Here is a 26,080-nt window from a genome sequence, read left to right as displayed (position 1 = left end):
TAATGTTACCACCGTTGCTTTTAATGTCACCAAAGGTTATTTTGACTTTCCTGTATGCTGCGTCTGTCCTTCCGACAATCATACCTCAACTGGTGGACGAGTGTATCAGCATTACCAACAGGGACGTCCAGTTGAGCAGCGAGAGAGTGTCCGCACGTTCCAGCATTGCTGGAGTCACAGCTGTGCACGGCCGGCCGGCCGGCACGCGCGAAATCGGACGATTTACGCGACGTTGTTGCGATGCCTCGCCCAACGACTCACCGTGCTTATGTTTACCGCCAGGTCTCCACAGACATCCTTGCCTACGAGTATCTGCAATGCTCTCGTCTTCCGCCAGAATGAAACTCAATGACAGCTCTCTGCAAGGAACACACTTCTGTTACATGCGCCATTTAGAGGGTTACATGTAGTGCCGCCACCTATCGGAGCATCATGAAACTATAAGGGCTGAAGAGGGAATATTCCATGATTTGCTGTGCGGCTGGTCCTGGGTGACGTTCGAGTCGTCCTTCGGGCATGGGTGTGTGTTTGTCCTTTGGATAATTTAGGTTAAGTAGTGTGTAAGCTTAGGGATTGATGGCCTTAGCAGTTAAGTCCCAGAAGATTTCACACACATTTGAACATTTTGATCATCCATGATTTACCTGAAAAATTTTCCTTATTTTTCGCAATAGAAATTAGCGGAGGAAAAAAGGTGTCGCACTGCTTATTGAACGTCCGTCAGATGTACAGGAAACAACATTGTGGCAATGATCCCATAGTCTGGGGGAAACAGGGCACACAGTGGTGGTGTTTCGACCATTTCGGTTATTTTCAGGAGTGCAAACTGAACTCAGTGCACTGTGGCTACTAGAGCTTTTGATACAATATCAATGTTTTCTTTCCAGTGAAATTCTATATATATATATATATATATATATATATATATATATATATATATATATATATACATATATATATATATATATATATATATATATATATATATACCATGTTATCAAAAGCATCCGGACACCTGGCCTGAAAATGACTTACAAGTACGTGGCGCCCTCCATCGGTAATGCTAGAATTCATTACGGTGTTGGCCCACCCTTAGCCTTGATGACAGCTTTCACTATCGCAGGCATACGTTCAATCAGGAGCTAGGAGGTTTCTTGGGGAATGGCAGCCCATTCTTCACAGAGTGCTGTACAGAGATGAGGTATCGATGTCGGTCGGTGAGGCCTGGCACAAAGTCGGCGTTCCAAAACATCCCAGAGGTGTTCTGTAGGTCCCAAGTCAGGACTCTGTGCAGGCCAGTCCATTAAAGGGATGTTACTGTCGTGTAACCACTTCGCTACAGGCCGTGCAATATGAACAGGTGCTCGATCGTGTTGAAAGATGCAATCGCCATGCCCGAATTGGTCTTCAACAGTGGAAAGCAAGAAGGTACTTACAATATCAATGTAGGCCTGTGCTGTGATAGTGCCACGCAAAACAACAAGGGGTGTAAGCCCCCTCTATGAAAAACACGATCACAGCATACCACCACCGCCTACGAATTTTACTGTTGGCACTACACATGCTGGCAGATGACGTTCAACGGGCATTCGCCATACCCACACCCTGCCATCGGATCGCCATATTGTGTACTGTGATTCGTCACTCTGCACAACGTTTTCCCACTGTTCAATCGTCCAATGTTTACGCTCTTTACACCGAGCGAGGCGTCGTTTTGCATTTACCGGCGTGATGTGTGGCTTATGAGCAGCCGCTCGACCATGAAATCCAAGTTTTCTCACCTCCCGCCTAACTGTCATAGTACTTGCAGTGGACCCTGATGCAGTTTGGAATTCCTGTGTGATGGTCTGGATAGATGTCTGTCTATTACACATTACGACCTTCTTTAACTGTCGGCGGCCTCTGTGAGTCAACAGAGGAGGTCGGCGCCTACGCTTTTGTGCTGTACGTGTTCCTTCACGTTTCCACTTCACTATCACATCGGAAACAGTGGACCTAGGCATGTTTAGGAGTGTGGAAATCTCACGAACAGAAGTATGACACAAGTGACACCCAAACGCCTGACCACGTTCGAAGTCCGTGAGTTCCTCGGAGCGCCCCATTCTGCTCTCTCACGATGTCTAATGACTACTGAGGTCGCTGATATGGAGTACCTGGCAGTAGGTGGCAGTACAATGCACCTAATATGAAAAAGTATGTTTTTTTGAGGGTGTCCGGATAGTTTTGATCATATAGTGTATATAGCGATTTTTCTGCACTGACATATCGTTATACTGAAACGGAGATGGCTATATCGAGTGCTGACATTTTTGTTATATTTTTTTCGCAATTTTCAGTAAATATTTGGTATTCTTCTTTTGAAAGTGTAGTAGAACATAATTTTACTTACACTGTGTGTGGCACGAAAGAAGAAGCCCGATTGCACTTGGGGTGGGGGTGGGGTGCGGTGTCAATGGATTAAAAAGGTTTCTGATGTGAAGGAAAAGCACACCAGCTGCGTTAAAATCGCATCGGCAGTCTTCAAAACTGAAACTGATTAACAACAATCTAAACGAGAAGATTGGTCTTTGCGACGTACGAGTGCAAATTCTGACGAAATCGGCGCTCGGCGCTACCAACAGAAACTGCAACGTTTAGCTTCGCCACGCAATTTTGACACTACGACTGCTACGTCGCTGGCGTTTGCGGAAATGAAAAAACAGAAAATTTGACATGATGTGTTCCGGAAAAAATCGACTTCGTCAAACAGAAAATTTGACATGATGTGTTCCGGAAAAAATCGACTTCGTCAAACAGAAAATTTGACATGATGTTTTCCGGAAAAAATCGACTTCGTCAAACAGAAAATTTGACATGATGTATTCCGGAAAAAATCGACTTCGTCAAACAGAAAATTTGACATGATGTATTCCGGAAAAAATCGACTTCGTCAAACAGAAAATTTGACATGATGTATTCCGGAAAAAATCGACTTCGTCAAACAGAAAATTTGACATGATGTATTCCTGAAAAAATCGACTTCGTCAAACAGAAAATTTGACATGATGTATTCCGGAAAAAATCGACTTCGTCAAACAGAAAATTTGACATGATGTATTCCGGAAAAAATCGACTTCGTCGAAACCGAACGACGGACCCATCGGCACACCTTTTATTGTGCCGCTTACACGCAGTTACCATTGTTAGCAAAGCGTGTAACCTCCCAACAGAAAAATTATATAATAACCTCCCAAAAGTAAAAAATACAATCATATAATTTACATTCAGTGTAACTGCCCAAAAGGTAAATTCCGTAACCTACCAATAATACGTGACTTAACTCTCAATAAAATTGTGGCTCACTTATAACCTTTCAATAATTGACTGTGTGAATTTAAACTGGTAAATTTTGGACGTCAGCAGTGCTGCGTCATGGCCCTGAAAGATCATCCTGAATAAATTAAAAATTCTTACCTCAATAAGCTCATGCGTATATATCTGCTCCTATATGAAATTTTTCTGGCACAGCCCAGTGCAATGCTGGCCGATATATTTGTCATGTATAAAAAGAAACAACTGATTTTTCTTTACAATAATCGGGATAATCATGGATTGGAGAAATTAGTAAATTCTTTAAACTGAGATGAATATTTGTCAAAAGTTAATTTTTTTTTACGAGAAAGATTATTATTAACAGATTGTTTAAAACATTTACATGGGACCTGATACAACAATACTACATATGCGCGACGCTGCTTCTACCTCATACTACACCGCCCAGGCACCGCCATCGCTCCCCACGACTGGCCCAGCCAACTGGATACACCAGACTGCTCGCAACAACTACAAACTCCTACTGCCACACAGTTCGTACTGCAGCCAACACTGCTCTCTGGTCTGAGATTCTCTTATACCTTACGTGTCGCAGGCAGCGCGTGAGCAATCCATCGAAATTACATCTGGAAGAGTGCGCTAGCAACAAATTCTTTAATCATGGACCTCTTACAAGTGGTTATCGCCAAGCATGAACCTGCATCGTTTCCGTTTCAATTTTTGCTCCAAGGGGGATGGGCAGGGTGCTAGCTTGTTGATGTACAGAATATCTGATAACAAATCAAAACCTGAATTCACAGCTCTGACACTGGCAGTATATCTACAATGTGCAACCGATATTTCTTGTGGCAGGTACGTACTTTTTCCGTCGATATATCTTCTTTAAATACAGATGTATCGGATTCCCGATATTTTTAAAAATATCAACAGTCCTAATGGCTACATCGCGTCACTCAGGAACTGCCGACGAAAAAATCTGTCGATGACGTCCCTGCCCTGGCGCAACTATTAGACCCACACAAACTGGGTCAGAGGGAGGGAGGGAGGGAGAGGGAGAGGGAGAGGGAGAGGGAGAGGGAGAGAGAGAGAGAGAGAGAGAGAGAGAGAGAGAGAGAGAGACGGTGAGTGGGGGGGTGAAGGGGGAGAGACGCTGTCCAGAGGCGCCTTCCGCGCCGACGTCGTTACATCAGCGTCAGATCTGGCGTCGCGGCGCCGACTCGCCAGCAGTGAGGAAATTAAAATTAGACGCCCGCACGCCACCATGCAGGACGCATCTGAAAGCGACGTCGCCGGAACGAGTGACTTCTACAGCGCTGGTCTAACACAACGCGTGTCTTCAGAGCCCTGTTGTCTGTACTAGAAGCAATAATGTATGAGTAATATACAGGGTGGTCCATTCATAGTGACCGGGCCAAATATCTCACGAAATAAGCACCAAACGAAAAAACTACAAAGAACGAAACTCGTCTAGCTTGAAGGGGGAAACCAGATGGCGCTATGGTTGACACGCTAGATGGCGCTACCATAGGTCAAACGGATATCAACTGCGTTTTTTAAAATAGGAACCCCCATTTTTATTACATATTCGTGTAGTATGCAAAGAAATGTGAATGTTTTAGTTGGATCACATTTTTCGCTTTGTGATAGATGGCGCTGTAATAGTCACAAACGTATAAGTACGTGGTATCACGTAACATTCCGCCAGTGCGGACGGTATTTGCTTCGTAATACATTACCCGTGTTAAAATGGAGCGTTTACCAATTGCGGAAAAGGTCGATATCGTGCTGATGTATGGCTATTGTGACCAAAATGCCCAACGGACGTGTGCTATGTATGGTGTCACCGCCAGACACCACACTTGCTAGGTGGTAGCCTTTAAATCGGCCGCGGTCCGGTAGTATACGTCGGATCCGCGTGTCGCCACTGTCAGTGATTGCAGACCGAGCGCCGCCACACGGCAGGTCTAGAGAGACTTCCTAGCACTCGCCCCAGTTCTACAACCGACTTTGCTAGCGATGGTTCACTGACAAATTACGCTCTCATTTGCCGAGACGATAGTTAGCATAACCTTCAGCTACGTCATTTGCTACGACCTAGCAAGGCGCCATTATCATTTGCTATTTATCTTGTGATGCATGTACCGTCAGACCGATGTTCACCAATTATGGATTAAAGTTAAGTATTCCAGAAGCTACGTACCATTTTTACTAGACTCAACTCCTTCAACTGTTCCAGACCTCACGCCAGCCTGCGTGAGCTTAAACGCGTGCCTTTCGGCTGCCTTATAGTGGCTTGGCAGTCTTGCCAAGTCACAACACTATGTATGCTGCTCGGTATCCTGGACGACATCATCCAAGTGTCCGGACCGTTCGCCGGATAGTTACGTTATTTAAGGAAACAGGAAGTGTTCAGCCACATGTGAAACGTCAACCACGACCTGCAACAAATGATGATGCCCAAGTAGGTGTTTTAGCTGCTGTCGCGGCTAATCCGCACATCAGTAGCAGACAAATTGCGCGACAATCGGGAATCTTAAAAACGTCGATGTTGACAATGAATGGTACATCGACATCGATTGCACCCGTACCATATTTCTATGCACGAGGAATTGAATGGCGACGACTTTGAACGTCGTGTGAAGTTCTGCCACTGGACACAAGAGAAATTACGGGACGATGACAAATTATTTGCACGCTTTCTATTCACCGACAGCGGCAACGTAAACCAGCATAATATGCACTATTGGGCAACGGAAAATCCACGATGGCTGCGACAAGTGGAACATCAGCGACCTTGGCGGGTTAATGTATGGTGCGGCATAATAGGAGGAAGGATAATTGGCCCCATTTTATTGATGGCAATCTTGGTGCAATGTAAGCTGGTTTCCTACGTAATCTTCTACCAATGTTACTACAAGATGTTTCACTGCATGACAGAATGGCGATGTACTTCCAACATGATGGATGTCCGGCACATAGCTCGCGTGCGGTTGAAGCGGTATTGAATAGCATATTTCATGACAGGTGGATTGGTCGTCGAAGCACCATACCGTGGCCCGCATGTTCACCGGATTTCTTTCTGTGGCGAAAGTTGAAGGATATTTGCTATCGTGATCAACCGACAGCGCCTGACAACATGCGTCAGCGCATTGTCAATGCATGAGCGAACACTGCGGAAGGCGAACCACTCGCTGTTGAGAGGAATGTCGTTACACGTATTGCCAGATGCATTGAGGTTGACGGACATCATTTTGAGTATTTATTGCATTCATGTGGTATTTACAAGTAATCACGGTGTAACAACATACGTTCTCAGAAATGATAAGCTCACAAATGTACATGTATCACATTGGAACAACCGAAATAAAATGTTCAAACGTACCTACGTTCCGTATTTTAATTTAAAAAATCTACCTGTTACCAACTGTTCGCCTAGAATTGTGAGCCATATGTTTGTGACTATTACAGCATCGTCTATCACAGAGCGAAACAAGTGGTCCAACTAAAACATTCATAATTCTTTACGTACTACACGAATATGTAATAAAAATGGGTGTTTCTATTTAAAAAACGCAGTTGATATCCGTTTGACCTATGGTAGCGCCATCTAGCGGGCCAACCATAGCACCATCTGGTTTCTCCCTTCAAGCTAGAAGAGTTTCGTTCTTTGTAGTTTTTTCGTTTGGCCCTTATTTCGTGAGATATTTGGCGCGGTGACGACCAATGGACCATCCTGTAGTTTCAACTACACTGCTGGCCACCGTAAATGCAACACCCTGAAGGAAGCATCCGAATCAAGTGAAATTTACACCATGAGTTTGCAGCGATGAGATATGCAACTGATTAGAATTTCAGCGCAGACGGACATCACGCGCGCCTGTGGCGCCACCTCATAGCGCCATTTAAGGCTTGGCGATTTCGACGAGTGTACGTTCGGCACGTGTGTTTACCTTGTGGTTGTTTCACAAGACGATCAGTTATGCCTCGTAGACAACAGCGAACATCGTTTGATCAAGTATCCGAGTTCGACAGAGGAAGGATAGTGGCTTACCGAGATTGTGGATTATCATACAGAGAAATCGCTAGTCGTGTTGGACGAAACCAAACAACTGTAATGCGGATATGTGACCGTTGGATGCACGAGGGTACGACGGACCGACGTGGTCGATCGCATTCACCTCGGTGCACCACTGCACGTGCTGATAGGCAAATTGTGCGCATGGCAGTGACGGATCGCTCAGTGACATCCCGAGGCATAGCACAGCACATTGCGTCTGTAACGCATCATCCAGTGTCTGCGCGTACCATTCGACGCCGCTTACAGCAGAGTGGTCTGTCCGCAAGACGTCCATTGCTTCGTCTATCATTGACGCAGAACCACACACGTCTCCGTCGCCAATGGTGTGATGACAGACGGATGTGGACGGCAGAATGGAATGACGTTGTCTTTACTGACGAGGCACGCTTCTGTCTGCAGCACCACGATGGTCGGATTCGAGTGTGGAGACACCGTGGAGAGAGGATGCTGGACAGCTGCATTGTGCACCACCACACTGGTCATGCACCGGGTATTATGGTATGGGGCGGTATTGGATATTACTCTCGCACGCCTCTAGTACGCATTGCCGGTACTTTAAATAGCCGGCGCTACATATCCGAGGTGCTGGAGCCAGTTGTCCTTCCTTACCTTCAGGGCTCGGCCACAGCCATATTTCAACAGGATAATGCGCGACCACACGTGGCACGCATTGTCCAAAGGTTCTTCGACAATAACCAGATTGAAGTGCTTCCCTGGCCGGCTCGCTCTCCGGACCTTTCGCCGACAGAAAACATGTGGTCCATGGTTGCTCAACGAGTGACCCAGATTACATCTCCAGCTGCCACACCAGATGATCTTTGGCAACGTGTGGAAGCTGCTTGGGCTGCTGTACCCCAGGAACACACCCAACGTCTCTTTGACTCAATGCCGAGACGTGTGGCAGCGGTGATCTCCAACAATGGCGGCTACTCTGGCTACTGATTCTGGCAGGAACCACATGTCACAGACGTCTGTAGACGTAATTATTTGATACTTGGTCAACATGTTATCTACAAAACAAATCTTGTTGTGCTACCTCCTGTCTTTCTTGGTGTTGCATTTACGGTGGCCAGCAGTGTAGCAACCCGAAAAAAAAAAAAAAAAAAAAAAAAGACGAGGTCACGACATTCGAATCACGGGGTTACTTCAACCTTTGCACACCTTTAATAGGTCATTAAAACAAATAATGTGCAAATAGTTCGGTGCACCACTCTAGCAATTACGAGAAAAACGCAAGAGAAGTTTTACGTGTCTGTTATACACTAAAGAGCCATAGATACTGGTGCACCTGCGTAATATCGAGTAGGGCCACCGCGGACACGCGGAAGTGCCGCGGCGCGGTGTGGCATGGACTCGGAAAATGTCTGAAGCATTGCTGGAGCGAACTGACACAATGAATACTGCAGGACTGTTCATAAATCCGTAAGGGTACGAGGGAGTGTAGATCTCTTCTGAACAGCACACTGCAAGGCATCCCAAATATGCTCAATGATGTTCATGGCTGGCGACTCTGGTGGCCGGCGGAAGTGTTGAAATTCAGAAGAGTGTTCCTGGAGTCACTCTGTAGCAATTCTGCACGTATGGGGTGTCGCATTATCCTGTCGGAATTGCTCAAGTCCGTCGGAAAGCACAGTGGACATGAATGGATGCAGGCGATCAGACAGGATGCTTACGTACGTGTCACCTGTAAGAGTCGTATCTAGACGTATCGGGGGTCCCACATCACTCCAACTGCACACGCCCCACTCCATTGCAGAGACTCCACCAGCTTCAACAGTCCCCTGCTGACATGCAGGTTCCTTGGATTCATGAGGTTGCCGCGACCGTCCACTCGATACAATTTGAAACGAGACTCTTCCGACCAGGCAACACGTTTCCAGTCACCAATAGTCCAATGTCGGTGCTGACTGGCCCAGGCGAGACTTAAAGCTTGGTATCGTACAGTCATCAACAGCGCACGAGTGAGCCTTCGGCTACGAAAGCCCACAGTGATGATTTTTTTTTTTTTTTTTGAACGGTTCGCACGCTGACACTTGTTGATGGCCAGCATTCAAATCTGGAGCAATCTGCGGAAGGGTGGCACTTCTGTCACGTTGAACGTTTCTCTTCAGTCGTCGTCGGTCCCGTTTTGCAGGATCTTTTTCTGGCCGCAGCGATGTCGGAGATTTGATGTTTTACCGGATTCCTGATATTCAATGTACACTCGCGAGATGGTCGTACAGGAAAATCCCCACTTCATCGCTTCCTCGGAGATGCTGTGTCCCATCGCTCGTGCGACGACTATAACACCACTTTCAAATCTACTTAAATCTTGATAACCTGCCATTCTAGCAGCAGCAACCGGTTTAACACCTGCGCCAGACACTTGCTGTCTTATATAGACGTAGCCGACCGCAACGTCGTACACTGACTGTTTACATATCTCTGTATTCCAATACGCTTGGGGCGCTTCAGTAGACTATAATATTTCTTGAACATTTTCGTTCATCGTATAAAAAGGGTTTTACTCAGGTGACATCCAGTGACTGAAACTTCCTGGCAGATTAAAAATGTGTGCCGCGCCGAGACTCGAACTCGGGACCTTCGCCTTTCGCGGGCAAGTGCTCTACCAACTGAGCTACCCAAGCACGACTCACGCCCCGTCCTCACAGCTTTACTTCTGCCAGTACTTCGTCTCCTACCTACCAACTTGCCCGCAAAAGGCAAAGGTCCCGAGTTCGAGTCTCGGTCCGGCACACAGTTTTAATCTGCCAGGAAGTTCCATATCAGCGCACACTCCGCTGCAGAGTGAAAATCTCATTCTGGATCCAGTGACTGGTCCAACTTCGAATTCATTGAGCTGTACTATCCGACCTGTTCTACTGACAACGCAGTACTGGTCGCCTCCTTTTTACACTGCTGGGCCCTTCTTTTGTGACATCTAGTGATCAGTTCCGCATAACATAGGGACGTCCAGATATATTTGAGCAGACAATTTGTTTCATATATTCCAGTCAGATAGGACCGCCGGCCGCTGTGGCCGAGCGGTTCTAGGCGCTTCAGTCCGGAACCGCACTGCTGCTACGGTCGCAGCTTCGAATTCCGCCTCGGGCATGGATGTCCTTAGGTTAGTTATGTTTAAATAGTTCTAAGCCTAGAGTACTGATGTGGCAACGGCCTTGCCGCAGTGGATACACCGGTTCCCGTGAGATCACCGAAGTCAAGCGCTGTCGGGCGTGGTCGGCACTTGGATGGGTGACCGTCCAGGCCGCCATGCGCTGTTGCCATTTTTCGGGGTGCACTCAGCCTCGTGATGCCAATCGAGGAGCTACTCGACCGAATAGTAGCGGCTTCGGTCAAGAATACCACCATTACGACCGGGAGAGCGGTGTGCTGATCCCATGCCCCTCCTATCCGCATCCTCTACTGAGGATGACACGGCGGTCGGATGGTCCCGGTAGGCCACTCGTGGCCTGTAGACGGATTGCTAGGGTACTGATGAGCTCGGATGTTAAGTCCCATAGTGCTTACAGGGATTTGAACCATTTGAGCCACATCGGACCCCAAAGTGCCCTCGTTTGAAAATTATACATATCGAAAACTATTACAAAATATTTTGTGAGAACTGTAGCCCAAACGCTGTTACCCTCTTCTTCAAGGAGTACTTGATATTTTTTTCGTCTCCTATTCATCGTAACTCCGCTATATTGTATAGCTCATCATTTCACTTTCAATATCTCCTGCAGTCACATTTCAAAATGCGATTTACGATCTGCTTCAACTTGCTGGAGTGACGTCTTTAAATCTCGCGAACTAATTCGCGTAAGTTGTGCTCGGCAAAGCGCGAGAGCGAGGCAGAACGGGCCTGGGACGGCAAGGCGAGCAGAGACAGGCTGCTCTCGCGAGGGTTAAAAATACGCTCGCGCCGGCTTAAAGGGCCGAGTTGACACAGGCAGAAGGGCCGCGCCTTAGCTCACCTCGGCTCAGCCCTTTAAGGGCCTCGTCTCCGCCCTACACAGGGCGCCGCTGCAGAATAAACGGACCGGCACTGCGCTAGCACAGAAGACAGCGGCTCCCAGATGGGGGCGGGTCGCCTTTGTACGCGCCGGAGGAGTACAGAGGTGCACTGCCCGCCATTAAAGTTGCAGCGTCATCGAGGTGGTACGCAGCAACAGCCAAACTGGGTCGATGTGTAGTACATGGTCTGATAAGCAAATGGTTAGCATTTCAGGACAATGGCAGAAAGTAGGTAGCAGTGACGCCATCTACATTCAGAAATCGCATTTCGACGCTGGTTGTGTGACTACCAGCACATATAGGAACTCGAAACCGGCACAATCGAGGACTACCGAGAAAGTGGTCCACAGTTATGTAGTATTGTTGTTTGTATTCCTCGAGGCCCCACAAATGTCATGTGAATACAGAACTGATGAGTTCAGTTGGGCCGTATTCAACGCTATTCAGGATGTCATGGTCCCACGCGACTAGTGCCAGTGAGGACACACACACTGTTCGCTCGGTCACGTATTGCTCAGGATCCCACAACTGTCATGTGAATACGTACTTTATGAACTCAGGTGGGCCGTACTCAATGGCATTCAGGATGTCATGGTCTCACGCGACTAACGCCAGAGAGGACAGACATACTGTTCGCTCGGTCACGTATTGCTCAGGATCCCACAACTGTCACGTGAATATGTACTTTATGAACTCAGGTGGGCCATACTTAATGGCATTCAGGATGTCATGGTCCCACGCTACTAACGCCAGAGAGGACAGACATACTGTTCGCTCGGTCACGTATTGCTCAGGATCCCACAACTGCCATGTGAATATGTACTTGATGAACTCAGGTGGGCCATATTCAACGCCATTCAGGATGTCATGGTCCCGCGCGACTAGTGCCAGAGAGGACAGACATACTGTTCGCTCGGTCAAGTATTGCTCAGGATCCCACAACTGTCATGTGAATACGTACTTGATGAACTCAGGTGGGCCATACTCAACAGCATTCAGGATGTCATGGCCCCACGCGACTAGCGCCTAAGAGGACCAGCTTACTGTTCACTCGATTATACAGGATGCAGCCACGTCACATAAACTGAGTCAGGAAATGGGCTGCTTTGCAGTGAGGCAAAAGTATCCAGAGCAACAGCGTCTGGAATAGCACGGACTGTCAGTATGGTGAACATAGTTGCTACTCCCCTTGATGTGGCAACACAGAGAGACGTACTGGCAGTGGTGTGCCCAATGGCAACACTAAAACAGGAGTGGCGAGAGGCGAACCCGGCCAGGTCTGCATACAGCAACACCATGGATGTAACCATGTGTGTAGGCTCCGAGGACAACGGATGTAGCCATATTGCACTCGTCATTCTCATACAGACCCAGCGCCTGAGATGATGGTACTTGGTGCCACAGGCTACACAACACACGATCTCTTTTTGGCAAAAGTGGTAATTTGGTTGGCAGGCATTGTCAAGGACTTTGGCAATCACATATCCTTAAGGTTTCTGCCATGTAATGTTTCAACGAAATAACACAAGACCACGTGTTGCCTGCACATAGGCTGTTGGACTGTTGCCCGTCCAGCACATCCCCCAGAAGTGTCAGCCACTAACCACACAGAAAGACTGCCACGCCACCACTCACCCTACACCATGGTTGGTGGACTCTGGCATAATACAGTTGGAGCCGAATTTTTCAAATGGTTCAAATGGCTCTGAGCACTATGGGACTTAACATCTATGGTCATCAGTCCCCTAGAACTTAGAACTACTTAAACCCAACTAACCTAAGGACAGCACACAACAGCCAGTCATCACGAGGCAGAGAAAATCCCTGACCCCGCCGGGAATCGAACCCGGGAACCCGGGCGTGGGAAGCGAGAACGCTACCGCACGACCACGAGATGCGGGCCCGAATTTTTCATCCGAGATCGTTTGGACTCCAAGCTCACCCAGGCTAGAGCCATTCTTGCAGCGAGAGTTGGCACTTCTATGTACTAAATTTAACTCCCTATATAACCCACAAAAGACCTATAAATTTTATCCTGTATTCTTCCTAGTATACTGTATACAGCAAACAGTAAAACTTCGTTGTTTGTTGTATTTCCTGGTGCTCCATTTTAAATGGCCAGAAGTATACATACACGGGTTTCTCACGAACAGTGCTTCAAAAGTGTTTGACTCAGTTAGGAGAGTCAAAGAAAAGCTGAAAAATCTGGACTGGCAAACCCATTAAGATCAATTACCTTGTAACAGACTGCTTACAAAGTTTTAAGGAATCAGTGTTAAGTGAAGAACCTATATACAAGATAATTCAGCTGCATATACTGCTGGGTTTTATGCAACCCTCAATGCTTTCAGATACCACATGCAAGATTTTCATATTTCTTGCTCAGTACACCCAACCTGTAAGTCCTATAGAAAAAAGAACAGGACCATTTTGTAGGAAATTTAAGGTAGTCAAATTTTGTACTGGAACACGTTTTCGCTAGAGGCCGTAGTTTTCGAATTACTAAGGGAACTGTACAAGAGTGACCAAGTACGTTTTTCCTGAATAACTCGAAAACTGTGGCCTCCAGCGAAAACATATTCCGGTACAAAATTTGAGTACAATAAATTCCCTACGAAAATGCCCTGTTCATTTTTTCTGTAGGACTAATAGCTTGTGCACAGCGAGAGAGAGAATATGAAAATCCAATTTGCGGTTTTTGAAGGTGTTGCGGGTTGCATAAAACCGATCAGTATGGGCAGCTGAATCACTTAGTGTATACTACAACTCCCTAAGTATCGCTCACGCTGTACCATGAAGGCTAGTCTAAATACAGAGCTCACAGAGGCAATTACAGTGGCGTTTTCACTATGCTCTTCACTGACTGGAAAAAGAAGGAAGCCTAACATGTGGTATCATGCTAACTACCCTCTGCCATGCACTTCACTGTGGTTTGCAGAGTTTAGACGTAGCTGTAGAGCTCACAATGCTTGCAGAGCACAATTTTTAGTCCATCCATCAACGGTCTATTAGGCATTGGCGCTCAGCCTTTGTAAAAAGGTCGCTCGTCTTCCCCGTAAAGCAGATTTTTACGAGCGCACGCTTCCCTGTGCTGGCCGGGTAGTTAGGAACCAATATCCGCTACTAAATGGCCCCTGTGTTTGTGTTGGTTCGCCCCCTATTTCCAGAAGCCGTAAATCTGAGCCACTTCAAGAGGCGTTCGAGCTTTATTGGCGCCATACATCGTTCAAGTGTTGTGGCGCCCAGAGATCTCGGGCTGCGGAGATAACACTCAAGCACTGCCGGCATTCCAAAGACATCACTCACCACAAAGTTCCCTTCCAACCATGTCATATCTACAGTTAAGTGAAATTTTTCTGCTCTCATTCCTGTTCTTTCCTTCAGGGCCTTTTCCTTTCCTCCTTCCTCCTCCACATAGTTATCCTCAATGTCTTTTTCCTGTGTTCCTATCTTACTCCTTCTATGTTCTCCTTATCCTCCTCTGCCTCCTGTTTTTCCCATAACATTTTACTCTTATTCCTCTTCCTCTTAAAAATACCCTCTCTGTCCTCTTCTGCATTGCTATCCTTCCAATTTCTCATCCACAATCCTCTCCTCACTCTTCCCTTTCTCTTTCCTCCTCATCATCCCTCTTCTATATTCTCCTCCTCTTCTTCCATCTTCTCTCATAGTTCTCATTCTCATGATTCTTTCTCCTCCTCCTTTTCACTCTTGTATCTTTTCCTCATTCTCCTCCTTGTTACCATTCTACATCCTCCTCCCTCTCTTTTACTTTCTCCTCCTCTATTAATTCTACTTTGTCCTCCTCTTTCTTACTGTTCTGATTTTTCCTTGAAGTTCTTTATACTCTTCTGCTTACTCCTCCTACCTATTACTTTCTTCTCATTCTTCCATTTCTACTTTAAGCTCCCTCTTTTCAACTTTTTTCCTCCTCATCCTCATTCTTACTCTTTGACTATCTCCCCCAAATACTACTTATTTTTCTGCATTTTCCCTCCACTTCCTTATTATTCAGTTTTCTGCTGCTTCTTCTCATCTTCTACTTTCCCCTACTTGTCCTTCTTATCTTCTAATTTCTCCTTCTCCTCTTCATTCTCCTCTTTTCACTTACTCCTACTCCTCCTCCTCCTCCTCCTCCTCCTCCTCCATAATACTCCCCTACTTTTCCCTCCTTCTCTTTCATATTGTACTTTCTCCTCCTCATCATCTTTCTTCTTCTTCTTCTTCTTCCTCCTTCTTCATCTTCTTCTTCTTACCCTTCTACTCTCCCCCTCTTTACAGTTCTACTTTCACTGTCTTCTCACTTGTCTTCTATTTCTCCTCCTGCTTCCTACTCTTCTACTTTCACCAAGGGGGTGGTGCACTGGTCTATCTCTATAAACTCAAAACTGCAAGCAAAGCAGTTTTAATCCTGAACTGGACATTGAAATTTCATGTTTTCTGTGATTTCCCTAAATCACTAAAGGCAAATACCGAGATAGTTCCTTCATAAAAGGTAAGGCCATTTGCGCTCTCCAATCTTCCTCAATCCAAACTTGTGCTTTGTCTCTAATGACCTGACTACTGAAGGGATGCTATATCCTAGTCCTCACTTCCTTCTTTTTTTCTACCTTCTGCACTATCTTCTTACTCATCTACTTTCTTCTCCTCCTTCATTCCCTATTTTCTCTTTCTCCTTTTATCTCACCTAATTTCTCCTCTTCCTTCTACCTATTTTGCTTTTAGCATTTTACATAAACTTTTAGTGGTACACACCACTCTTACCTCTTTCCACATTACCAACTCTTCAGTCTGTCATTCTCAATCCTACTTTGTTTAGATTGTGTGCTCTCCATCTGAAATTTGGTGATCTATAACTGTGAAATTATTTTAACTTCATTTTTGTTGTTATATTTTTATCACATTAGTCAATATGAACTTGACAATCCAGAGACAATTTCTTCTTGTTTTAATTTTTTTTTTTTTTGTTTTTTTTTTTTTTGTTATCCTTTACACCTTTCCCCAATGATTTCGCAAGTTTCATCAGTCCAATTTAGAACATTTCCCTGTCTATTTAGTTTTCTGTCATTTTTTTCTTTTTTCCCCTGTTCGTGCTTAAGATGTTCTTGTTTTAAAATATGTTACATGCCGATTTCAAGTGCCTTCTTTTTGCGTTTCTTGAACTCATCGACTGTCAGTTTTAGTTTTCCCTGTCAGCCTAAGGGCAGAAGACAAGGTTAGAATTTAACTACCCCTCTAAACCAATATCACTGCGAGGAAGCCCAAGCTCGGTTGGACAATGCTTGACAAAACTGCCATGTAAACACTAAAGAAATTATCTTTCTGCAGGGAAATTCCCCTGCTTGACATCCTGAATACTGCGGAATTCGAAGCAGAATTCTTCGAACACTCATCCTAGTCTTGGAACATTGGCCTGTTTTGAGTCCTCTGGCTTCGATCTGTTCCCACACTTAAAGAAATCTGTTGCTGTAAATCGTTTTGAAAGACCAGGTTAAGACGTTATGGAAGAATGTAACAGAGCTTCCAGAGTTATATTTCTGGAATAGATTCAAATCCACTGGAAAAAAGCTGAACGGGGTGTGCAGAAATATTCTACATAAAAAAAAGTGGACCTAGAACCGCATAACGATGAAATTTTCGGCCTCTGCTTGTCTCAAACGACTGTAAAATCGGTAACGAAGCTGGCCGCTGGCCGTAATACCGTGTTCCCTGACAACGACAGCCGTGCAGCAGCTGTTTGACTTGCATAAGCCCAATCAGTGTCAATTCAGTGAGAGGTGACACCAGCTATCAGAGCGAACGGACTGTCCAAATGGCCGAATCTTGTTTCGCAGCTCGCCACGCATTGTCACAAATGCGCGAGTAAGTGACAGTCAGGCACAGTACACAACTGCAGATCGGAAATCAATGTGTGTGTTGGGGGGAAGTTGGGGATCACAGACAGAGGCGGAGGGCAGAGCAGCATTTACCAAGTTGGCGCATGAGCAGATAAGGGTAGTGAAGAAATTGAGAGAAAAAGGATAAAGAGTGAGGGAGAGAGGAGGGCTCGAGACACAGAGAGAGCGAGAGCGCGAGCGAGCGAGAGAAGAGAGAGAGAGAGAGAGAGAGAGGCGGATGGAGGGAAAGCAAAGGGTAGAGAAAAAGAGGAACAGAAACATCAGAAAGTACAATAAGTTGAGATACGGGAGAGGCACAAAGACAGGCAGGAGACTGGTACTGAGGGATTAAAGAGAGAGGGAGAAAGGAAGACAAAGAGAGAGAGATAAAAAAGGTAAGTTAGAGAACAAAGGGAAGGACAAGAGAAAAGAACAACTATCAAATGAAATGAAAAGGAAAAGAATAGAGGAGAGAGAGAGAGAGAGAAAGAGAGAGGGAGTCACTGAAAAAGAGAGAAAAGAGATAAGAAAGAGAAGTAGGGATGTGAAGGAAAAAGATGCAACAAAGAGAAAGTGAGGGAGGGGGAGGGGGAAGGGGAAGGGGGAGGGGGAGGGAAGGAGAGAGAGAGAGAGAGAGAGAGAGAGAGAGAGACAGTAAATCCAATCACAAATCTGGTTCGATGTTCGGTATTGTAACATTTCGTCCACCAAACGAAAGTGGAGAATGTATTGGGTGTCTTCCAGGAGACAAGAAGATTGCATCAAGCTGGGTATCCATCCATGTCTACGGCATTCTCGATCTCATGGATGAACAGAGCGAGTTGCGTTTCGCAAGATCTCTGTTGGCGGATGCCGCGCGGGATTAGCCGAGCGGTCTCAGGCGCTGCAGACTGTGTGGCTGGTCCCGGCGGAGGTTCGAGTCCTCCCTCGGGCATGGGTGTGTGTGTTTGTCCTTAGGATAGATTAGGTTCAGTAGTGCATAAGCTTAGGGACTGATGACCTTAGCAGTTAAGTCCCATAAGATTTCACACACATTTGAACATTTTTTTGTTGGCAGATTCCATACTGATCTTTGTACAGAATATTGTCGTCATCCAACAACGTCATTATGCATGAGAATCAAAAATTGTACGTAATTCTACGATAGATTGCCGTCAGCGATAGAAACTTGTAGGTTTGCGCGGCTATCCCACGATAATTCTCGAAAACGGGAATCATTCTCGTCTCTTTACTAGTCGGTAGGAAGGGTTCGTTAGTCCACCCTATTATAAACTAGGCCTGATGCAGAAAGGGAGGAAGATCTTTCGCATGATCTCTATCGAATGTCCAGCGCTGATAAACCATTTTAGTTGAAGGAACATCAAGAAAGCTCCTAGATGGATGACATTCATAGGAGGCGCAATACGAAAGGTAGAGAGGTAATATCTAAGAGAACCAAGGGAGTATGAATAAACAATGTGGCTTTAACGTACAAACTCGATACGAACAGCTACAGCCCTTCTTGAAATTTTTTTCCAGGTCTTAGAGCCACATCGTTGTTGCCTGAAGAGGAACACGTTGGCCGCGGAAGGTAAAGGTCCAAGTCTCGTTCTCGCACACATTTTTAATCTGCCAGAAAGTTTCGTATCAAATACTGAAAATCAAATTTTTGTTGTCCCCAGAGGCAGTTATATAGGCAATGTGCATCTAGGTTTGGGTGCTGTGAACAGGAGTTAGCAATACAGATCTATGCCGGCCGGTGTGACGAGCGGTTCTAGGCGCTTCAGTCTGGAACCGTGCGACCGCTACGGTCGCAGGTTCGAATCCTTCCTCCGGGATGGATGAGTGTGATGTCCTTAGGTTAGTTAGGTTTAAGTAGTTCTAAGTTCTAGGGGACTGATGACCTCCCATAGTGCTCAGAGCCATTTGAACCATTTTGAATACAGATCTACCTTTCGACGTTCGTGGGAAGGAAATACATAAATGATCTGTAGATACGAAATACATGATGATGATGGTGGTGGTTCTGTCGGTGCTGAAAAAGTGTCCGGAACAACCACGAACGTCACCGCGCTTCACCTCCTACGGTGGGAAGAGGTGGAGAGTATTACAATCAAGAAAGACGAAAGGTGTATGAGGGAAGTGAGCGCTAGGAAATATGCTCCGATTTTATGGTGCCCAGCGACTCTTTCCGTCACAGCTGGCTTTGAAACTACAACAGATCCCTCCTCAAGTCCTGACCGAAAGCGCAGTGGCTATTTGATAGTCGTGCGCTAATCGCCCACTGTGACAACGCCATTAATCGCCGCACAAAGTGCAGCCCCATTTCCGTCATGAACCGCTGCGGTATTTGCAGACATGGGCGGTGCAGCAGATTGGTGACGAACACAGCTTGTGACGGCCGCGAGTCACATCAAACGATGTTGTAATGACGTCCTGATGACGGCCGCATATATGTATGTATACACACATACAGACAGCTGTAGGCGCATCGGAGGTTAATGCGTCGCGATGGACCGCAGAGGGCAGAGATGCGAAAGCTAGTACCAGAAACGATTTGCGGTTTCGCATCGGCCGCTGTGGCTTCGATCAAACGGACCAGCGAAAACTGCGGACCAGCGGTATTTATCGCAACTATTAGGACAACACAGGGTGAGCATAAGGTCTTCCACAGACTGGAATTTATTTTTTTTTCTAAGGAACTACAGGGTGTTACAAAAAGGTACGGCCAAACTTTCAGGAAACATTCCTCACACACAAAGAAAGAAAATATGTTATGTGGACATGTGTCCGGAAACGCTTACTTTCCATGTTAGAGTTCATTTTATTACTTCTCTTCAAATCACATTAATCATGGAATGGAAACACACAGCAACAGAACGATCCAGCGTGACGTCAAACACTTTGTTACAGAAAATGTTCAAAATGTCCTCCGTTAGCGAGGATACATGCATCCACCCTCCGTCGCAGTGAATCCCTGATGCAGCCCTGGAGAATGGCGTATTGTATCACAGCCGTCCACAATACAAGCACGAAGAGTCTCTACATTTGGTACCGGGGTTGCGTAGACAAGAGCTTTCAAATGCCCCCATAAATGAAAGTCAATAGGGTTGAGGTCAGGAGAGCGTGGAGGCCAAGGAATTGGTCCGCCTCTACCAATCCGTCGGTCACCGAATCTGTTGTTGAGAAGCGTACGAACACTTCGGCTGAAATGTGTAGGAGCTCCATCGTGCATGAACCACATGTTGTGTCGCACTTGTAAAGGCACATGTTCTAGCAGCACAGGTAGAGTATCCCGTATGAAATCGTGATAACGTGCTCCATTGAGCGTAGGTGGAAGAACATGGGGACCAATCGAGACATCACCAACAATGCCTGCCCAAACGTTCACAGAAAATCTGTGTCGATGACGTGATTGCACAATTGCGTGCGGATTCTCGTCAGCCCACACATGTTGATTGTGAAAATTTACAATTTGATCACGTCGGAATGAAGCCTCATCCGTAAAGAGAACATTTGCGGTGAAATGAGGATTGACACATTGTCGGATGAACCATTCGCAGAAGTGTACCCATGGAGGCCAATCAGCTGCTGATAGTGCCTGCACACGCTGTACACGGTACGGAAACAACTGGTTCTCCCGTAGCACTGTCCATACAGTGACGTGGTCAACGTTACCTTGTACAGCAGCAACTTCTCTGACGCTGACATTAGGGTTATCGTCAACTGCACGAAGAATTGCCTCGTCCATTGCAGGTGTCCTCGTCGTTCTAGGTCTTCCCCAGTCGCGACTCTAAGGCTGGAATGTTCCGTGCTGCCTAAGACGGCGATCAATTACTTCGAACGTCTTCCTGTCGGGCCACCTTCGTTCTGGAAATCTGTCTCAATACAAACGTACCGAGCCACGGCTATTGCCCCGTACTAATCCGTACATCAAATGGGCATCTGCCAACTCCGCATTTGTAAACATTGCACTGACTGCAAAACCACGTTCGTGATGAACACTAACCTGTTGATGCTACGTACTGATGTGCTTGATGCTAGTCATGTCAACACAAGCACCGAAGTCAACATTACCTTCCTTCAATTGGGCCAAATGGCGGTGAATCGAGGAAGTACAGTACATACTGAAGAAACTAAAATGAGCTCTAACATGGAAATTAAGCATTTCTGGACACATGTCCACATAACATATTTTCTTTCTTTGTGTGTGAGGAATGTTTCCTGAAAGTTTGGCCGTACCTTTCTGTAACACCCTGTATACTGCATACAGGTACGTGGTTTGTTGTAAGTGGTAGCTTAACACATGAATTTTTTTTATGGACACGCTTCTACATGCTCTTTGATAGCATTTGATTTCTTCGTCTTCTCTCTCTCTCTTTCTCTCTCTCTCTCTCTCTCTCTCTCTCTCGTTACAGCTAACGACTGCTGTCACAATGGTATCTGTGCAGGACAAAGCGCAATGTGTAACGTGGTTTCACGAAACACGGTAGCCTATTACTGCACAGCGACACTTCCCAAGTGTCAAAGGTCTACATCCGAAAGATGTGAAGAGTATCGAGGGCCGGTATGAAAAGTGTGAAGGGACTAGCAGTGTTGGTGAGAAGGCAAGAAAGGGTAGTGAGTGACGAAGTATTCGTGTAGCATTTCGTCGCAGAATGCAGATATCAAAAATGTTTCAAATGGCTCTGAGCAGTATGGCAGGTCATCAGTCCCCTAGAACTTAGAACAACTTAAACCTAACTAACCTAAGGACATCACACACATCCATGCCAGAGGCAGGATTCGAACCTCCGACCTTAGCACCTAGAACCGCTCGGCCACCCAGGCCAGCACAGATTTCGACGCATCGTGTTTCCTGAGAAATAGGCATGCCTCAGAGCAGTGTGGCTGAAAGTTACCGTAATAAATAAAAAATGATAAAGAAGAGTATGTGAATGTGCAGCTGTTTGCTTTACTTCTGGATTGTCTCTTTCTCAATGTACACTCTCTTTACGAACGTAAACTTTTGCAGAGCAAAAAATTCCATTCATAGAAAATAAATATGTGGATAAGTTAACCTCACATTTATAGCTAAGAAATAAATCTGTTTGCGAGAAGGAGGAGCAAATCTGAATGCGAGAAAGAAAGTGACATATGCACTGCCCTATCTGAACCAATGCTGCTGATGCTGAGGGAATTAGATTAGGAAATGAGACACTTAAAGTAGTAAATGAGTTTTGCTATTTGGGGAGCAAAATAACTGACGATGGTCGAAGTAGAGAGGAAATAAAATGTAGACTGGCAAGGGCAAGAAAGCGTTTCCGAAGAAGAGGAATTTGTTTACATCGAGTATAGATTTAAGTGTCAGGAAGTCGTTTCTGAAAGTATTTGTATGGAGTGTAGCCATGTATGGAAGTGAAACATGGACTACAAATAGTTTAGACAAGAAGAGAATAGAAGCTTTTGAAATGTGGTGCCACAGAAGAATGCTGATGATTAGATGGGTAGATCATATAACTAATGAGGAGGTACTGAATAGCATTGGGGAGAAGAGGAGTTTGTGGCACAGCTTGACCAAAAGAAGGGATCAGTTGGTAGGACATATTCTGAGGGATCAAGGAATCACCAATTTAGTACTGGAGGGCAGTGTGGAGGGTAAAAATCATAGGGGGAGACCAAGAGATGAATACACTAAGCAGATTCAGAAGGATGTAGGTCGCAGTAGGTACTGGGAGATGAAGAAGCTTGCACAGGATAGATTAGCATGGAGAGCTGCATCAGACCAGTCTCAGGACTGAAGACCACAACAACAACATCTGAACCAATACTCTCTGTTTTAAAATAAATCAATAAATAATCCGAACTTTAACTAGACTCAGCACAGTTAATTGGCCCGGTGAAATTGAAAAAATTTATAACTGCTGTAACTGGCTTACCTGAGTCGCAATGGAAAACCTCGTGCAACTGCTGTTGTGGTAAAAGGAGAAATTTCTGAGCAGCTTACTAAGTACAGAGAATCACGATAGATCTCTTAAATACATGCAATGCAAACTTGGTTCTCGTGAAATCTACCTCTCATAAAAAGAATCATCACCAGGTAATGGTGGATAATTACCATTCATCAATGGTGAAATTTTGTAAATGGAATAGGCTCAATAATTTTTTAGATGAATTAGCAAGTAATAAAAAATATTTCATTAAAAATTGCAATTATGTAAGATCGACAATGGAGAAATACAAAAATGTAACTCAAAACGAAAATGTATTCTAGTAGAAAAGTTCTCATACTAGTGATTAAATTCTTTTTGTCTTTTTCATTAATACTGATTGCGTCACAGTAAATTGCTGATTTGGATGTCAGTGTTGAACCAAGAAGGCCTAACCTAATGCTGCGGCAATAAAGTACAATATATTGATTCGTTACTTTAAATACGAATCTTCCCCGAATAGTATCCCCAAGGAAGTGTTATAGGCCCTCTATTGTTCTTCGTCTATATTAACGACATAGGAGACAATCTCAGTAGCCGTCTTAGATTTCTTGTAGATGATGTTGTCATTTACCATCTTGTACAATCATCAGATGATCAAAACGACTTGCAAAATGATGGTTCAAATGGTTCAAATGGCTCTGAGCACTATGGGACTCAACTGCTGAGGTCATTAGTCCCCTAGAACTTAGAACTACTTAAACCTAACTAACCTAAGGACAGCACTAACATCCATGCCTGAGGCAGGATTCGAACCTGCGACCGTAGCGGTCTTGCGGTTCCAGACTGCAGCGCCTTTAACTGCACGGCCACTTCGGCCGGCACTTGCAATATGAATTGGATAAGATATCTGTATGGTGAGAAAAGTGGCAGTTGACCCTGAATAAAGAAAAGTGTTATGTTATTCACATGAGTACTAAAAGAAATCCGCTAAATTTCGATTACGCGGTTAGTCACACAAAACTGCAGGCTGTAAATTCAACTAAATACTTAGGGATTACAATTGCAAATAACCTAAATTGGAACGATCAGATAGATAATGTTGTGGGCAGAGCAAACCAAAGACTGCGATTCACTGGCACAACACTTAGAAGGTGCAACAGGTCTACTAAAGAGACTGCTTACACCACGCTTCTCCGCCCTATTCTGGAGTACTGCTGTGCGGTGTGGGATTCGCATCAGGTGGGACTGACGGATGACATCGAAAAAGTACAAAGAAGGGCAGCTCGTTTTGTATTATCGCGAAATAGGGGAGACAGTGTCACAGACATCATACGTAAATTGGAATGGCAGTCATTAAAGCAAAGGCGTTTTTCGCTGCGACGGGATCTTGTCACGAAATTTCAATCACCAGTTTTCTCCTCCGGTTGCGAAAACATTCTGTTGGCACCCACGTACATTGCGAGAAATGATCATCACGATAAAATAAGAGAAGTAAGGGCTCGCACAGAAAAATTTAAGTTACCGTTTTTCCCGCGCGCCGTTCGAGATTGGAACGGTAGAGACACAGCTTGAAGGTGGTTCATTGAACCCTCTGCCAGGCACTTTATTGTGAATAGCAGAGTAATGACGTAGATGTGGATGTAAAATGACCCATCCATACATTCTGAGTTTTTGAATGTGTGTGCAAAGCATTGTGAAAATATCTCAAACAATAAAGGTATTGTAGAGCTGTGAAATCGCTTCAATCATTTGTAATAACCCTGTAGTTGTGACAGGTTTTAGGGGAGGAAATAAAAGAGAGATACGTGAGTGGAGCACAGGTGTGAGATGAGAAAGATGTATCAAAGAGTGGGGTACCTCTTGTAGAAGTGATAGATGTCAGGGTGCATGTGTTAAAAATTGCCCTTGGAGAAGATGTGGAAAATGCGTAGCATAACTTGAGTGGGCTGCACTGATATACATCCAGTACTGCAGCACCCTCTCTGATGAGGAGGGAACAATGGGATTGTTAGGGTCGATTTTATGAGGAGAATAGGAGACAAACAGAGGTCTTCAGTGTGGGCGAAAAAGTGAGGAAGAGACTTCCAAGTTGATAGCAAGTGGTTTGGGAAGCAAGACAATGTGCAAGGTGTGCAAGGATATGGAGGCCCCGATAGAACTTTGTTGAGACAGATATCTGAGCGACACTTGCATCGCGGAAGATAGATCAGATCAAGGATGTACACATCTAGGGCTTGATGGAGGGCTGCAATCACACTGTTTGGTCAATTACTAGTTTTAGTCTATATTGAGCTTTTTTTTTTTGAAGAGTTTGCAGGTGGTGTTTCCATATAAGTTAACGATCAATGGTTAGTCATGTCGAGTAGAATCAATGAATATTCCCAGCTTCTGCGTGCTCAACATACGAGAACGATCCCTATGTGCCAATTTGAACAATACTTTGACACATCTGCATGTCATTAATCAGTGCAGGACAGAAGTGGCCGTAATTTGACTACAGTGTCGAGTATGCTACGAGAGTGTAACGTACAATTATTTGCTGTGGAACGAGTAGGGAACACGAGCGCTGCAGGCAGAGCCACCATCGGCGGCCGGGGGAAACACTACGGTCTCGCAATCAGCTGCCGCCCCTGACTGAGTAGGCCGCCCGCCGCACGCACAAACTAGGTTACCGCCAATCGCGGCACAGCAAACAGGGACCGGCATACACACGCGCACGCGCGCGCGCGCGCGCGCGCGCGCGCGCACACACACACACACACACACACACACACACACACACACACACACACACACACGCGAAACAGGAACGATGTAGGCAGTGTCCCGTGGTATGCGGTGCCGACGGTAAATTTGGGAGAACTGAGGGGCTGGCAAGCCTGACGCTGGAACGGACAATTGGATTTGGCGTTCGCGCCTGCGTTGAC

The 26,080-nt window shown here is 45.6% G+C and overlaps 1 long non-coding RNA gene and 1 pseudogene across 1 annotated transcript in view; one reads left to right on the top strand and one right to left on the bottom strand.

The window, feature by feature from the left end:
* LOC124720445 overlaps positions 1 to 26,080 on the bottom strand; it is a 469,216-nt gene that overhangs the window by 40,875 nt on the left and 402,261 nt on the right. The window lies entirely within an intron of this gene.
* Positions 10,539 to 10,656, top strand: LOC124720608 (annotated as a pseudogene).

The sequence above is a fragment of the Schistocerca piceifrons genome, chromosome 11, assembly GCF_021461385.2.
Source record: "Schistocerca piceifrons isolate TAMUIC-IGC-003096 chromosome 11, iqSchPice1.1, whole genome shotgun sequence".
NCBI classification, from domain to species: domain Eukaryota; kingdom Metazoa; phylum Arthropoda; class Insecta; order Orthoptera; family Acrididae; genus Schistocerca; species Schistocerca piceifrons.
This window is presented reverse-complemented; position numbering and strand designations above follow the sequence as displayed.